The following is a 17,662-nucleotide window of genomic DNA, read 5'->3' as shown; positions in this document are numbered from 1 at the left end:
AGGAGGCAGAGGGGGAACAAAATTTCTTCATTGCAGATCGTTTCTGAGAGACCATTCTAGAGAGAGTGACCATGCCTCTCAGTTGATCCAAGACAGTCCCGAGTTTATGGCTGTTGTTCCAGTGCGCATATTAACAGAACTCCTTATCATTCTCAAAAGTGTCCTGCTCTGGCAACAACTTTAGAGAGTTCTCCTCAGGCCAGGTGATGGCTGTGACACCTTTGGGCTTCTCGAGCCCCCGGAGCAATTGGCAGTTGGTTTATTCTTGAGTTTTCCTCTCTGGTTGAAGCCTAATGAAGATCTTGTCAGTTTGAGGAGAAAGAATAAGGAACATCTGGCAGCACACTCCTCACCTCATGTCACCCTGAGAGCCCCCAGCTAGTTTCGAGCGGCTTCTCCTGGTCATCAGCCTTCTGGTTCTTAGGAGCAGAGAACTGCCCTAGAGCAAGAAATGTCCATGTCAGGGGTTTCCAGCTTTTGAGGAGAGAGAGAAGGGTCGGAGGGAATGGAAGACTTAGTCTCCTGCTCTCCCTGGCTAACTGGCCAAAGGCTTCCTGGCCACCACAGGACCCCAGAGAGCGGCTCAGGCCTTTCGAAGGATGAGAGAGATTTTGTCTTGGGTCCATTGAGCAGTGACCAGGAAACTCAAAGAGAAGAGCCAGAGTGGGCCCAGTGCCTGCCTACAGTAGGTACTTAATAAGTATTTGTTGACTGGAGTGAGGAGGTGGCTCTTACCCATGGTGTGTGTGTGTGTGTGTGTGTGTGTGTGTGTGTGTGTGAGTGTGTAGGGTGACTGGGCTTGTTGTTGGACTTTCCACTCCCTCCCCACCCCAACCCCAACCCTAGCTGCTGCTGCAGTGGCCACTCCACTTCTCTGCTTCTCAGGAGGAAGCCGTAGGGAATGAACGATGAGGGTGACAGGACACCCAGGGGGAGAGCAGTGGAACCGAGCTTTCAACCCACAGGTGACGAACGGGCTCACCATAATGCACCAGAATGAAAGCCTAGGGACCGCAAAGGCAGCCTTCACAGTGTGCAGGCCTCGGTCCCAGCACCCCAAGCAAAGGAGGCATCCCGGCCCGAATCCTAGACAAGGCCACCGAGCGCATCCAGTGTATACGAAGGAAAAACCACACACACCAGCAAGACATTGATGACCTCAAGCAGCAGACAGCACCTCTGGAGCAGCAAGCCCCGGCCCTGGAGAAGGTGAGGCAGAGGGGCAGGCCAACTGCCCCTCCTCAGACAGCAGCCCCCATGCCAAGGGCAGCACCATCTCTGTCGTTGGCAGAGGCTGGGAGCCTGAAAAGTCCCAATGCAGGAAGAAGCTCGGGGTGGAGACCAGCTAAGCTCCGTGGGGCCAGTCAGCAGCACCAACTGTGCATCTCCTCCATCGTCTCATCTGCCTTTCAGTTCATCCCTAGAGCCCTCGCAGACATTTAAGAGACTATTTTTCCTTTCCTCTTTTTTCTTTTTTTTAATTTTCTTTTTTTTATTTTTAATTTTTTTTATTTATGATAGTCACACACACACACACACACACACACACACAGAGAGAGAGGCAGAGACACAGGCAGAGGGAGAAGCAGGCTCCATGCACTGGGAGCCCGACGTGGGATTCGATTCCCGGGTCTCCAGGATCGTGCCCTGGGCCAAAGGCAGGCGCCTAAACCACTGCGCCACCCAGGGATCCCTTTTTCTTTTTTTAAATTTTATTTTTACGGAGAATCTCTTGGACAATAGCTCGCATTCTCCTTCCCCATTTCCACAATTTTTTAAGCCAGTTCCCTTCAGGGATTCCCTGTCCCCACCAGCAATGTTTAAAACAAAACACCTCAACTTGGCAGCTTTTTCTGCAGAGGGCAGACTGCCCACCGGCCCTCCGAGCACATGCTGTACTGACCAGCCACCAGCGTCTCCAGCCCTGCTGGACACAGGCCCGGAGGACTCCGCTTCCCAGGCCCTGCCCCCAGGGCCACCCTCACCTCTGTTACATTGACTTTATGAATCTATGGATTGCTCCACATTAAGAAGATGACTGGTTTGGAGTCAGAATTAATCCCCCTTCTTTTTGAGGTTTTTTTTTTTTTTTTTCTAAAAGGCTATTTGCCATTCCATTAGAAAAACCAGATCCTTTAAGAAGTCTGTGGTATAAAAACAAGAGGGGACAGATTTGCAGCCCAGAGTCTTTGGCCTGTTTCATGCCTGCCTCTCTCAGCCAGCGTTAGGAAGGGCTGTGTGACACTCGTGCGGTACTTGTGGGAGACTGTGCAGCAGTGAAGTGGTAGCTGCCCAGGGGTGGTAGGGGTGGGACAAGGAGGGAGGATCAGGTCGGGGAGAGGTTTTGTACTGGGGGCCAGTGATGACGATGTTTTGATACTATTTCCTGCTACTGAAATTTGAACCTGAGTGAAATGTCCTCATTTCTGATGATATCAGTATTGCAGAGCAACAGATTCAGAAAGTAATGATCAAATCTTCCTTTCTTTTCCATGTACATTTCTAAGAAATAGAGCCAACTAATTTCGTATATAAATACTAAGAGCAATTTACCCAGTACTAAACCCACACCCCAGTGTAGACCCTTCCCCACCCTCGCCCCACTCCTGTTCCAACTGCCTTGGACCTCATTCCCATTGTGTGATCCAGCCCTGGTGCTGGCTACAGTCAGCAGATCACAGGGAAGGGCTTTTTGTGTTTAGGCCGTATTTCTTTGTCTTTTTCCTACTCCATTCCTGGCATCTGCTGATTCTAGTGTGTACTCTCTAGTCTCAGTCTGTGTTTGATTCCATTCCATGGAAATAAAAAGTATGTTGTCCACACTGGCCAGGATTTGTCTTGCAAGTTGAGGTTTTCCCCTTCACTCTAAGACTATAAATAAAAACTTCTTTTATCCTTAAAAAAGAGTATTTATTGACTGGATAAGTACATACATGATGAAGAGAATGACAAATTCACAAATATCTGGAGTTCTATCCTGAGCTGGCAGGAAGTACATCCTCACACATACCTGAGATATGATAATACCTGAGAGTATTATCTCACCCACTGGCCACAAATCCCCCTGGAGCTGTGGGGTGAGCATGTGGAGACGCCACATATGCACACAGCTGAGTTTCCCATGCTCTGATCTGCAGTCTAGCAGGGGTTCTGATGGGAAGTGGCTGTCCTTAAAGCTCTGCGTCTTCTCCTCTGCCTCATTCCAGTCCTCCCGAGGCAGTGAACTGAAGATCCCTCAATGTCCCTGAGCACAGAGGGGCTGGGGGTTCACTGGGGAGCAGCCTTATTTTTCTCTCTCCAGCCCTCTTCAGTTTTCTTGTAGCAACTTCACTTTGTCTTGGGCTCTCTTCTTCCCAAGATCCTGGAAGCAACAAGGTTAGAAGCACAAAATAGACTTTAATGCAAAAAAGCATTAGCAGAGGTAATTAGGGTCATTTCCTAGTGATAAAAGAACATTTGGACAATTTCCCATTTGGGGCTATTGTTCAGTGTAGCTGGCAATGCATAATGTTCTTATAAATGTTCTTGAACCTCCAAATTGTTTTGAATATGATCAATTCTTGAGAAGATATAACAATTTTACATACCTAATAACATATAGCTTCAAACATAGAAAGCAAAAGAACCCCAACAGAACTCAAATGATAAATAGACAAATCCACAAACATAGTGGGAGGTTTTGACATGCTTCTCTCAGGAATTAACAAACAGATAAAACTTAACAAGGCTATAGACTTGGAACAACCCAATTCATCTTTCTGGAAAACAGTTTGGTATTACCTTTAAGATCCTGGATATGTGAACCCAGAATTTCCAACTCTAGGTACACATGCAGAGAAAGCCGGGCACATGTGCACCATGACTCACAGCCAAAGATATTCATCACAGCGTGGTCCATTGCCAACAGCCCTGTACAACAGCCAATTTCTCATCTACAGTCAAATGGATAAATAATCATGGCATAGTCATATGAGAGAATCATATACCTCAGTGAAAATCAATGAACAAACATAACGGTATAGATGAGGCTCAAAGGACAATGTTGAGGGAAAAGGGGCAAGATAAAAGAACACATCAAGTATGATTTTATTCCCATGCCATTTAAAAACAACTGAAGCTAGAATTTATTCTTTAAGATACACACATCAGTGATCACACTATAGAGGAAAGTAAAGAGATGTTACCAGGAGGTAGGACGATCGTTCCTCTGGGTAGAGTGGTAGGGGTTACCCAGGGGGATCTCAGGTGCAGGCTCTGTCCTACTTCTTGACTAAGCAGTGATTACCCAGGTGTTCTCTTTAGAATTCTTCATTAAACCATACCTATGCCTTTATGCAAGTATATGTATGTTGGTTGTATTCATTCACCAATAGAAGTAATGTTTCAAAAACTTAAGAAAGGCACCCCCTCGGATCTCTCCTGGCCAGAGAAAAGTTCTGCTCTCTTTCTCTGCCCCCTTCACTCTTTGCTCTTCCTCCCACCTTCAGCCTCCTCCCACATGAGTCCTCCTCCCTTCCCCCAGGGGGCCTAGGTACAGCAGGCTACAGGTCTGGCTGGGAAGGCCTCTGGCTCTGGCTTCTTCCCAGCATGTTGGCCTTCGCTGGGATGCCTCCCGGAAGATTTCAGGTGTGGGCCTGGAGGGAGTGTCCACTCGGCTTGTTTTGATTCTGGGCCCTAGGCTGCCTCCAGCCCTCCACAGGGCCAACACTAGCTTATTAGGGGCCACATTAGGCTCGCTGTCACAAAGAGCCCATATTTGTCTTCACCTCCCTGTGTTGGGCCTGTCAAAAGGGGGAATTGGGGTGTTGGGGTGGAATTCCTAGATGCAAGATCTTCAGTCCCTTCCCTCATCTGTTTCCAAAGGCCAGTACCTAGGGGTGGAGGCAAAAATGGCAAAAAATTAAGGCCAGGCCTGTAGGGTAAAATCTCTGAACCAGGCTCTTTCCATTCCTCTGCCAGAGAGAGCTAATCCTCAACAGTGACCTGATGCCTGGACATTTCCAGTCCATACTGGGGTCCCAGCCAGGTCCCAAGGCTGCCAGGAACCTCTTTCTCTCCCATCAGATTGCTGACACCTATATATAAAGTAGATTCCCATAAACAGACATTTTTCAAAAGCTTTAAAACCACAGACAGTCTACCTAAAGCCTGAGAAATGTAAGCCTTGCGCTTATTTTTCCTCTGACATGGGAACCCTGCCGAGTAGCATTCCCCAACAGCGACTGCCAAAAATGGGCAAGATCAGCCCCCACGGGCACCGGGCCATCTCCCTGATACTCTGCAGGCCCTACCACAGGCCCCTAAAGCCACCCCCCCACACACACCCGCCCATCAAGTCTGCTGCAAAGACAAACAAAAAGCAGACTCTGGGCTTCCTGACTGGGCCCTCCCCACTAAAGGGAGAAGACAACCGGAAGAGCAGAAGACAATGAGGAAACAGCTCCTAAAGGCAGGCCAACTGCTTCAGATGGTGAAGGCGGTCAAGTTCTGTCATCCCACAGCCAGAAACCAAGCTGTCTCTCTGCTAACTCACAGGAAGCTCCATCCGGCGTGGAGGACTCTGGGAGGCCTGCGGGGCCACCTCCCGGCTCCTTCCCGCCAGCCTACTACCTGCACCTCTGCTCGCACAGGTCTTCCTTCCCCAGCTCTTGTCTCTCCCGCCCTTTCCCTTCAAGCCACTCCAAAGGGCTCAGGCTCGCAGCGCTGCTTGCTGTGCGTCTTCTGGTCTCCCTTCCTCCCAGGCTTCTCCCCACCGGCCCCCCAGGCCTCCAGAGCACCTTCCAGCCCCTCTGAGGCTTGCACCCTTCCGCAGCTTGGCTTCTGGGAGCACCTCTCCCTGGGCCCCTCCCACATGGCTGACGCTTCCTTGCCTGTCCCCTGTGTGGCTTTTAGCTTCCACTCTTGCCCCTCATTCTCACTCCATTCTCTTCATTCAGCAGCGGGGTGACCTTTTAAACATAGAAATCAGACCCGGCCAGTCTCCTTCTCTTTCTCAGAAATAACCCAGTGGCTGCTTCTCGTTTGCAGGATCAGATCCAAAGTCTTTTCCGGGGCCCCCATGCCCTGGATGACCCCAGGGTTCACCTTAGCCTTTGTCTCCAGGCAGGTTGGCCTTCTTTCTCTTCCTTAAGTACCAGCTCAGGCCCAGCTCGGGGTGTCAGCCTCATCGGACCCTCTGTCCCAAAGAGTCTCCCCTAGATATCCCCATGGCTGCCCCCGGAGCAGCCACTCTGCTTCCTCACTGGCAAGGCCTGTCCTATGACTGCCTGTCCCCCGCCCCACCCCCCATCACGAGTCTGCTTACGCTGAGTTCATACATGTGCATGGTGGTATACATTACGTACAGCGTATTATATGCCGTTCTCCACCGTCACCTTCACCAGAATGTTCATCTGAGGGCAGGGATGTTGTTGGCCTTATTCATTTCTGCATTCCCAGAATCGAGAATTCTGACACACAGTAGGCGCTCAATAAATCTATGTTACATGATGAACCAAGGATAAAAATACATATTATATACTTTAAACATTTAACTTAAAAAACATATATCATTTATTTATCAATATTTTAAAATATATACATATATTTCTTTAAAGTAAACTCTATGCCCACATGGGGCTCCAACTCAACCCCAAGATCAAGAGTCACAGGTTCTACTGACTGCCAGCTAGGCACCCCTATTTGCCAATATTTGGACATAGGGCCAAAGCCCTTTCTTTGAGCCTGGTGCTCTCACTGGGGATCCTTGCTGTCTCTGTTTTGCATAACTCACACCTATACTGTGTTATCCACAATTTTAAATCTCAACTTCTTTAAAGTGACATGAAATCTTAGTCTTGAAAAGGACTTTTGCTATAGAATTCTTCTATATTCTTATTTACCCCAATCTCTACACACTTAAAGCAAATCTTTAAGTCAATTTGCTTTCACTGAGTCTTTCCAAATAATTTCACTTAGTTCTCAAGGAAATAACGCTTTCTTTTCATACTCATTGTATTGGCTTACATAATATTAAGTTGGGATGACATAGTAGGTAATTAAATCACTTAATTACTATAACACGTATTGCGAGTATAACTGGTTTAGGAGTAGACACCACTCAATTCAAAGGGGGTGCGGGTCAGCTGGAGGGTGGTGATGTTCACTGGGCCTGGAGAGGCCGCTATGAGGAGGGTGGAAAATAGAACCTATTCTGCAATATAAAAATCCTGGCAAAAGCACATGGCCACTGGGATGGAAACCAGCATGGACCCCACCCAAGAGAATGGGCAAAGCAAAATTAGGTCAGCCAGATGCAACAAGGATCCAAACAGAACCCAGGCAAGAAATTTCCTTCGGCCCCTCCCGGCTAAGGAAATAGCCAACATGCAAAGTTAGTCCACAGCCACGATGAAAGCTGGGTTTTGATAAATGTAATTATCCCATATCATCAATTAATAAACTGAACATAGTTCTCACTCTCTGGTAAGAATGACTGAACAGTGATTCTCCATCCTGAGTAAATTATTCCCTTCAGGTATTTTGAGTGCTGAACCCAGAGTGACACTAACTTCTGACTCTTGCTTTCTTCACCTGGTAACATTTTATGCCAAACCCAGACGTCTCAACCACCTTGTTGCTGTGCCCATTTGTGACCATGTGCTCTTGGGGATGTTGGCCTTGGCTATGGACCTCATCCCAACCACATTCACCATCCTGTCATTCACCGGGGCCCTCTGCCTAGTGGCGAGGGAACTGTGAGCTCAGTAATGGGCTCTGAAACCAGTGTCAGGGACACCTGGGTGGCTCAGCAGTTAGCATCTGCCTTTGGCTTAGGTCATGGTCCCAGGATCCAGGGTCAAGTCCTGCATGAGGCTCCCTGCAGGTAGCCTACTTTTCCCTCTGCCTATATCTCTGCCTCTCTCTGTCTCTCATGAATAAATTTAAAAAATTAAAAAAATAAAAACAGTGTCAGATGTTTATGACCCTGCAGGCATTTTAGCCACAGCTTTCAAACCCTCCCTGTGGAATGAGAAGGATGAAGGTCAAAGCCAAAATATTTTCCTTTGGGGCGCTTCCACATATATTTATGACCCTTGCTTTCATCAGACCATAGCTGAACTTCACACCCTGCCCTTTCTGGTGCATTGGAAAGTCGGTTTGTTATATGCAGATGTGAGCTAGTTCTACTGCTCTGACTCACATTATGGGGCCCACTTCAGAATGACCTGATGGTGGTGGCATGCAGGGGAGACCCCAAAGCACACAGAAAGGGCTGTTTCAGCTGCAAACCCTGGACGTGCCCCTTAAGCCCATTCTCAGATGAGAAGGGGCCAGGTGGGAAGATAGCGCTTCCAGTGTGCCTGAAGGGCACATGCCTTCGATGAGCCGTCAAACCAGATGCCAGGCAACATTAAACGGTGTGACCACTTCCTCTGCTCTGAGTCATTTCTTCATCACTTGGCTGCCTTTGGAGTTTGCTTAAAGGGAGAATACGCTGTTCAGGCCAATGCACGTACTTGGTCTCTTTGGCGGGTATATTTTTAATTATAAATTAATAGCCTCTCCATTTCCTGTTCAGCCTGTGGTCTGAGACCAATCACCTTGAAGGTCTAACAAGACGGTTTCTGAACTTGTAAGGCTTAAGGCCAGACCCCAGATAAACATCTCTGCAAGGCTTCCTGGCATGCGGTCAGCCAGTCCTACTTGATGAGAATGAGGGTAGGGTCCTCAGCCCTGGCACAGCAGTGTATCCAGACACACAGCCTCAGCTCAAATCAATTACAAGCAGAACCTTTGGAGGCAAGACCAGAACAGTGGCCTGTTTTAGAAGCTCCCCAGGAGATGCTGAGCTGCCAGAGTTGAGAACCACTGGCTAAGTGTATCTAAGATGAGCCCTCAGGTTCTGGAACCAATGTAATCCTTTGATCTGTATTCTACTAAGCACTTGTAGTATTATTAGCTACCATATACCGAAGTCCCAATATGTGCCAAGTACTATGTCATGTACTTTCATATACAGTATCCGAAACCTAAAAACAATCCTGTAAAGTAGATATTGTTATTCCCATTTTTAAGTGTTTTTTTTTTTTTTAACTTTTTAGCTAAGAAGACAGACTCAGAATGGGTAAATTGAACAAAACTCGCACAGCTGGCTCAGTAAAAAGCCAGTATCTCCATCCAGATTTATCTGATTCTGAAGTCCAAACTTTCCCTATTAGGGACATGTTGTCTCTTAGCTTTAGTGACTATAAGAACTATGGTTTGAATGCTCAGATTCAAAGTGCTTTTTTCCCAAACCCCAAGTTCCATCCATAGAAAATCTGGGCCGGAAAAAAAAAAGAAAATCTGGGCCGGGAAGATTGTTCCTCCGGAGGCTATTGACATGAGAATAACTGTCTGTTCAAGAGGCTTAACACATTTGTTATTGTAATCTATTTTTGAACAGCAAACTAGAGGATAATTTTGAGATAAATTACATTTGTGTTTTTTGACTCAAGGGGCCAATGTTATTGTTTATGTAACAACCCATCCTCTTTGCTTATTTTAATCCTTGAGGAAACAGTTACCTTCCACACTAACTCACTCTGGCCCTGATTTTGGAGACTTATTGCAATGCCTGGATTTGACCACTTTATGCACGGGACAGTGGAATTAGGTGCATAAAACGTTGAAACGGAGGAGAGCCCTTCTAATTGCACAAGTAACTCCTGAGGGATAGAGCATCCCTGATATTACCCGAAGTGAACTTATGGGGATGAGGCCTCCCTTCACTCTCCACACCCCCAGATTGACAGCTGTGTTTGGCGTCATCACAGGGTTGGCTGCACCAGCTCTGGGTTCTATCACAACCGTGACAAAACCAAGGAGCTGAGCTGAGCTATCCAAACATGAGCACACATGGAACTTTGAAAGCACACGTTGCTTATGAAGGTAACATCCCCCTGTAAACTGGGCAAGGAGGCTTCCACAGTCAAGGCCAACGAGGAGTGCAGTGTTGAGGGTATAATCCACGGTGTGGGTGCAAGAGGAATTCTCATAGCAACACGGACGTTTTACTCAGCTTTATAAGTTTGTAATGATCTCTCAGTTGGGGCGCTGCTGGGGTACTCCCAGCCTGAACTCTGAGATACTACTCCATGGAAACAACTGATAAATACAATGGTGAGCACAGTGCCTCAGGTTTCATGGGAGGTCCATAAACATTTGTGGAGTCAGTGAGCAAGCTGGGGACGGAGACGGCATGTCCCTCAGGACTTTTTGTATTTATTGCATTACTGCGTTATATAAATCTCACAATGATTCCCAAGTGAGGAAATGGAGCTCCAGGGAGCACATAGCTAATAGGCGGTGGAACCAATCTCCAAACCAGTTCTGTCTGCCTCTGGGCCTCACGCTCCTCTCTGCACCACCTACTAAGAGTACGGCAAGAGAGGGCTTGGCGTCTGTCGGGGATGATGGGCTCCGACACGTGCCCAGCTGCCCTCCCCAAATAAGGTCCTGGAGTGGCCCCTTGAGAGTCAGCTCGCACCCGGCCGTCTGCAGGGCCCTGCGGCGCTGCGGCCCGGGCGCCGGGGGCTGGAGATCGGGAGCCGGTGGCCCAAGGCCAAGCGGCCAAGCGCAGCCGGTCAGCGGAGACGGAAGGAAGCGACCACGTCCCGCTGAGCAATCGCTGAGGCTTCCTGAAGGGCTGCTGTTCCAGAGGGGCCTCCGAGAGAAGCGGAGGCAGAGGCGGAGGCGGAGGCCGTGGCAGCTCAAAGCCCCCAGAGCCAGAGCGGCGAGCTTAGGCGAGCTTAGGGCCGGGACGGCCGCCGCGCGTCTGTGGCGTCCAAGCCTGGTCCCCGCAGTCCTGGCCTCAGCCTCCCCGGCATCGGCAGTGGCCCCGCCCGCGCCCGCGCCCGCGCCCGCTCACCTCCCACAGCCTCATCCCCTGGGCTGCGCTGCGACGTGAGAAGCAACGCCTCGTCGTGGCTGCCACGCGGCCCTCCGCACCCCTGGGAACAAGCTGCCGTGCCCCCGGGGCAGGGCCACCCAGATTCTCGCACACGGAAGCGCTCCGCGAACACCGGCCCTGGGTCTTAGTGTCTGGGGTGCACCGAGCCGTCCGACAGGACAGCAGGCAGGGCACGGGCGGAGGAGTCTTCATCCAGAGACCTGGCACCATTCGGTACCTGTGAGACGTCCCTCGGCCTCGCGGGCCCTTCCCAGGGAAACAGAGGAGGCAACGGCCACGGCACAGGGGAGAGGTGAGGGTAAAGGCCGTATGCCCAAAAGCAGGCTGGACAACGCCTGCCACGTGTAAACGTTATGGGACCCGGCCGCTTCCGGAGCCCACTCCAGGCCTCCTAGCCCTTTCGGAGGCAAGATGGTACAAGTGGGGTAGTTCTCCAACTGAAGCCTAGAGAGTACATGCGTTCCGGGGGATGCTGCTAGTGTCTGATGAGGACACATCAAAAGATCATTTCTGAACTGTATTGTAACAGCCCTACAAGAAAAACGTTAAGCACTGCTATAGGGCTGTCCGTGCTAGTTTTCAATAAGGTGCAGCGGAGACAGAGGAGCTCGGCAATTCCATCAGTGCAGGCCTGGGCTCAGGAACAGACAGGCAGATGGAGGAAACTGAGGAAACCCAAAGAGCTACAAGCTCTTTCAGTACACGACACAGATGGCGTTTTATCAACTCAATGGGGAAAAGACATTTTACTTGGTGAATGGCACTGAAAAAACTAGCTAGCTGTTGGATTTCCTCCTTCATTCCATACTTTCAGATTCTATGATATGGGGGCACCTGGATGGCTCAGTCCTTTGGCTCAGATCATGATCCTGGGGTTCTGTGATCGAGCCCCTCATCAGGCCTCTGCTCAGTGGGGAGCCTGCTTCTCCCACTCCCTCTGCCTCCTGCTCATGCACTCTCTCTGCCAAATAAATGAATAAAAATCTTTAAAAAAATTCTATGATGTGCACAGAAAAGGGATGTTAATTTTTTTTAAAGATTTTATTTATTTATTCATGAGAGAGACAGAGAGAGAGAGAGAGGCAGAAACACAGGCAGACGGAGAAGCAGGCTCCACGCAGGGAGCTTGACACGGGACTCGATCCCAGGTCTCCAGGATCAGGCCCTGGGCTGAAGGCGGTGCTAAACCGCTGAGCCACCCGGGCTGCCCCAGATGTTAATAATTTTTTAAGTCATTTTTAAAACCCCTACCTAATGACTCTTCAAACTTTCACACTCCGCAAAAACTTGCTGTTTAAACACAGCAGTAAAGCCATGTGTGTTCAGGACTCCCCGTGAATCAGCCACAAGACCTCATTCTGCACTGGGAGCTTGTTCCTATTGCAGGGCTTATGTGTTTGCTATTCATCCTAGGGGCCGGAATGCTCTCCACCCAGCACTTCCCACAGCTGGCTCTCCCCCTTCCAGTTCAGCTCAAATGTCACCTCTTCAGAGAGGCCCTCCTGTTACCCCATATGGATGGCAGGCCTCTCCGGTTCAGTCACCACAGCACATGCCCTGCTCATTCCCTTCCTACACATCACGGTATCTCATGCTGTGTTGTTTGCCCCCGTTAGGGGATACATTCCTTGGAGGCAGCCAATCTCATTTGCTTCTTCATTGCCTGGAATAGTGCTGAGCACAAATTACCTGCTTAACACATATTTCTTGAATGGAGCAATGAATGAATGACCCCTTCAGTTTAAGTATCAGTCTAGTGTCTGATTAACACTCATTTTCAAGGAAGCTGACTTGTTTTTTTCTCTTAACCATAATAGAACCTTGTTTTCAACCTTCTGTTTTATTATTTTAATTTTTTAAAGATTTTGTTAGAGAGAGAGCAGAGGCCAAGGGAGAAGCAGGCTCCCCACTGATCCAGGGCTGGATCCTAGGACCCTGGGATCGTGACCTGAGCCGAAGGTAGAAGCTCAACCAACTGAGACACCAAGACGTCCCATCTTGTTTTATTCTTTTTTTTGTTTGTTTTTTTAAGATTTTATTTTATTTATTTATTCCCAAGGGACACACACACACACACACACACACACACACACAGAGGCAGAGACACAGGCAGAGAGAGAAGCAGGCTCCATGCAGGGAGCCTGATGCGGGACTCGATCCTGGAGCTCCAGGATCACACCCTGGGCTGAAGGCAGATGCTTAACCGCTGAGCCATCCAGGCATCCCCCATCTTGTTTTATTCTTAAATGCCTACCCACCTGTGCTTGGTCTGTATCTTATATATCTTGAGTTTGAGACCTTATTTAATACTTTGACACCAAAAAATGACAGATATTGCCTCCAAACCACAGCTTCTTTGTTGACTTTCTGATGCACACTTAACCTACCAGTCCCACGCTCAGGAGTTTATGGTGGACTGTCAAAGGGCATAGGGGCTCCAGCAGTCAGTGTTCTGTCTACACAGACTGCAGAAGGGAAGCACCTGTGTGGGCTGCTCTCTCTGTACAAGACAACACGCCCTCTCCCTGCTTCTAGCTCATGTGCTCATAGCAGACCCAGAGACTTAGCCGTGGGAAGACTAATCCCAGTGGCTGTGACCTCCCCTTGCACAATGTGACCTGCTCCCAACATCTTTCCCTATTGGCATCTCCAGGCCCTGAATTCCTTCCTGTTCTTTCCATCTTTCCTCTGCACCCTGCACTCCTAATGAGGGGCATCGCCAAAATGCTTTTACCCAATAAATACGCTCTCTAGATGGCAGATCTCTTCAACGAAGTCAAACAGAGAAGAAACAGGAGGTTAACTGTGGCAGGCCGTATTTCCCAAAGACAGGCCCAGGATCTCCCTCCCACCTGTTCTTCAGCACTGGCACCAGGTGGTATTTGAAGCTGTGGGAGTAGATGAGGAGGCTGCCCAGAAGTGTGAAGAGAAGGGAGTAAATGGCCTAGAAAAGAACCCTGGAGAACACAAACCCCCGAGGGCCAAGCGGAAGCCATCCCCCCCCCCCAACTTCCACAGCTAATCCTTCCGTCACATCCTTTAGATTCTACCTCAGTATTTTGTGTCCCCCCACCCCACCCCACCTTCCATTCCTGCTGCTGTCACCCTGTCCAGGTTCTCGTGCCTTCTCCATCGGATTACTACAGGATTCTCATTGGTCTTCCCCCTCCAGTTGGGAGGGATTGACGTTCACACTGCAACTAAACTGATCTTCCCCAAATGTCATTCTGATAGTCATCTACTTGAAATCCTTCACAAGTGCCCTACGTCCATTTTCATAAAATCCAAACTTACTAGCTTAATAAATCAGGCCTCTTGGATTTAGAACTCTTTCTTCATATTGCCAAATGCACTCTACCCAAATATGCAATGCTCTTCTGTGCCAGGTGCCTTCCCGATTCCTTTTTCTTTTCTTTTTTTTTTTTTTTTTTCGATTCCTGTTTCTTTATACGTGGGCTGCCTCCCCCTCTCTCCCTTCCTGGATCCACATAAGGATCCACTTCTTGAAAGCTCAGTTCAAGTAGCATTTCCTCTGGGAGGCCTTCTCTGCCCAGCAATCTGATTTAGATGCTCTTCCTCTGTGTTCCCACATTATCTTATTTATGTTCCCATTATGGCTCTCAACACTCTGTATCATTGCAATTAATTATTGATTTCTGGTTCTTTCGCTGAACTGAATATACAAAGTCTCGTTGAACTTTGTGTCCTCAGCAACTGGCATACAGTAGACAGTAAATATGTACTGAATAAACACACCATTGCTAACATTCATTGAGCACTTTAAAAGTTATCCTCACTCCCTGAATCCTCGTCCACACTATGCGTGAAGTAGACACCACCAAATTTCTCTATTTTACAGACGAGGGCTGACGCACAGGAGTTTACTCAAACGAACACAAGGACTGGTGGGGTTGGGCTGTGAAGGTAGTCTGCCTCTTTGCTCTTAACCACACTACACTATCTCTAAATAACTCCTTCAGAACATTTTTTTAAAAAGACTATTTATTCCTGAGAGATACAGAGACATAGGCAGTGGGAGAAGCAGGCTCCCTGGGGAGAGCCTGATGTGGGACTCCAGGATCATGCCCTAGGCCGAAGGCGGTGCTAAACCGCTGAGCCACCCAGGGAATCCCCTTTTTTCTAAATGAACTTATGTTCTACACTGTAAGCTCCATGAGAACAGAAATTGTGTCTTAGACATCTTTATGTCCTTTGCAGCAACACATACGATGCTTTTCCCATAAGGACTCCTTCCCATAATTCATTAAGTATCTAAGAAATTAGTGTGGGGTTTCAGCCCAAGTTTCTAGACAACACTATCTGAGCAAATACTGCCCTGAAGTGTACTAAGTATCTCAACTCCATTTCACAACATTCCTACATGACAGTAGTACTTCTGCCATTTTATGAATGAGGGATATGGGCTCAGGGGGTTACATAACTTGCTTGAGGTCCAGAGTCTGGAAGGGTCAGCTCGCTGTCTATTCCAGTGCATGTGAGGATGTGACACGCAAGGAAGGCAGTAAATGTTATGGTCACCACCAAGTGATCAACAGTTCAGGTCCAGCCTGGTGCTGGGAAAGACACCAGGAGACCTTTGCCAGAGCCACTTGGCAGAGATTCTTCTGGAGAGACACACCAAGTGAGATTGAAGAGGGTTTGGAGCCTCCCACCTCTGATGGGACTGCCCCACCTGCACCCCACAGAAGGCAGTAATTGCGGGCAGGTTCTTCAGATCTCTCTAGACTGGGCTTTCATCTATCCAGCATTATATTTGTTTTGCAAAACTTCTTTCCACAAGTTTCCAAGTTGCCTGTCAACTGCATTTTTTTCCCCTTATCCTGAGGCGTCTCAGGGTCCTTAAAATTTATCAGCTTTCCATAAAAGGGAGTTTTTGTTTTTTTAATGCCAGAGCAAATGATACAGACATAATTACTTCCAATAAAAGCTTTTAAAAGGCCCCCAACAGGGGATCCCTGGGTGGCACAGCGGTTTAGCGCCTGCCTTTGGCCCAGGGCGCGATCCTGGAGACCCGGAATCGAATCCCACGTCAGGCTCCCAGTGCATGGAGCCTGCTTCTCCCTCTGCCTGTGTCTCTGCCTGTGTGTGCGACTATCATTAAAAAAAAAAAAAAAGGCACCCAACGTTCTTCAACATGAGGCTGCAAATTTTATGTCTGTCCTGTTATTAAATGTCTCAAAATCACTGCAGACTTTATTGAGACATTCAATGAGTTCAGTAATTACCTCAGAAGTGCAATAGTCATTTCAGCTTTTTACCAAATCTTAAATTCTAAAGTCAAAGCTTTGTACATGTGGCATACAGGGGTACATCCTGAGCATATGAATTCCTAGTGGTGTACATGCCACCATGGCCAGGCCTGCCCAAACTGCCAGGCAATTGTCGGTATTAAAATCAAGTGCTTAGAAACAAATTGTGGTACTTCTGTACCATGCGGCACCCCCATGATCTGACCCCCAAGCCTGGTCCTCTCTGTGGGCTCCTAGCAAAAGGCTTCTCTCCTCCCAGTTGTGTGAGCCAGAAGTCCTCCCAGATATGCCTCTTCCCTCGCCCCCCTCCAGCTAGCCTAATGACCAGTCCTGTCCCACCTGAGGCCTCATCACATCCACTCTGGCTCCTTCCACACCCCTCTTCACACCACAGCCAGGAGTTATCTTCTCAGAGTACAAATCTCCCCACCCCTTCCTGCTTTGGTGTAAGATCATAAACCTTATCCCAGTTTGTAACTTTGCTTTCAGTAAATTAATGTAATTTCAAAGCAGTTCCAATCCATAGCTGTATATGGAGTGTATACAGCATATATGATGTACAGAAATCAGACACTACAATGCCCCTGCTGTGTTCATGACAGGGATTTAAAAATATATCTGATCTTTTGAACAGAGTGCAACAACTGCTAAGAGTTTTAGAATGTTAAATATATGGAACACTGGGGCAAAAGGGGGGCTTACCTGTAGTTGTATTTTCTGAGGTTTCCATCATTACATCTAATAATCTAATCCACTGACATGCAATTTTGCATTTACCTTCCTCATCATTCTATCATCCTTGCTTTTTTCCTGAAAATCCATGCAAAACTGGCAGGTTAAACAAAACTAGCCAGTAGAAGTCCAGCCAAGAAAATGTCATTTCCGCAGCCTAAAATAAATACCATTTGGAAAATGGTTTCGACCGAGGGGAAAAGGTACCAGCAAACCAAAGTTTCAGTTAAAAACAACACAACTGGGTAGCCCGGGTGGCTCAGCAGTTTAGCGCCGCCGTTAGCCCAGGGGGTGATCCTGGAGACCCAGGATCAAGTCCCACACTGGGCTTCCTGCGTGGTGCCTGCTTCTCCCTCTGCCTGTGTCTCTGCCTCTCTCTCTGTGTGTGTCTCATGAATAAATAAATAAAATCTTTAAGAACAAAACAACACATCCAATCATTGCATTTATCATCCCAAACTGTGAGCAGATAGCATGATTTCACTCTCTTGTTTCTGGGCCTTGCAGTAGTCCGAGACTGTAATGACATGGTTGAGTATAGTAAAATCAAGATTCTACTTTATCCTTCTGCAATTTTACTTAGAAAGGACTCAACAAATGATTTCCCAGACTTGTTGAGTGAGGTGTCCTTCATTTAAGGTAAGCAGGTCGTTTTGAGTATGTCTTGAGTCAGCCACAATTCAAAAGTCCCTAAATCCAAAGGACCCAAAGGTTCTTCAAAAGAAAG

The 17,662-nt window shown here is 48.1% G+C and overlaps 1 long non-coding RNA gene across 1 annotated transcript; it reads right to left on the bottom strand.

The window, feature by feature from the left end:
- Window positions 1-2,948: 2,948 nt before the first annotated feature.
- Window positions 2,949-6,474, bottom strand: LOC111092373. Its single transcript, XR_005378196.1, has 3 exons — window positions 6,345-6,474; window positions 3,781-3,932; window positions 2,949-3,361 (listed from the first exon to the last, which is right to left on the bottom strand). It is a non-coding gene; the product is annotated as an uncharacterized LOC111092373 (long non-coding RNA).
- Between the last annotated feature and the right edge of the window lie 11,188 nt (window positions 6,475-17,662).

This window comes from Canis lupus, chromosome 25 (assembly GCF_011100685.1).
Source record: "Canis lupus familiaris isolate Mischka breed German Shepherd chromosome 25, alternate assembly UU_Cfam_GSD_1.0, whole genome shotgun sequence".
Classification (NCBI taxonomy): Eukaryota; Metazoa; Chordata; class Mammalia; order Carnivora; family Canidae; genus Canis; species Canis lupus.
The sequence above is the reverse complement of the archived record's forward strand: the minus strand, read 5'-3'. Positions and strand labels throughout refer to the sequence as shown.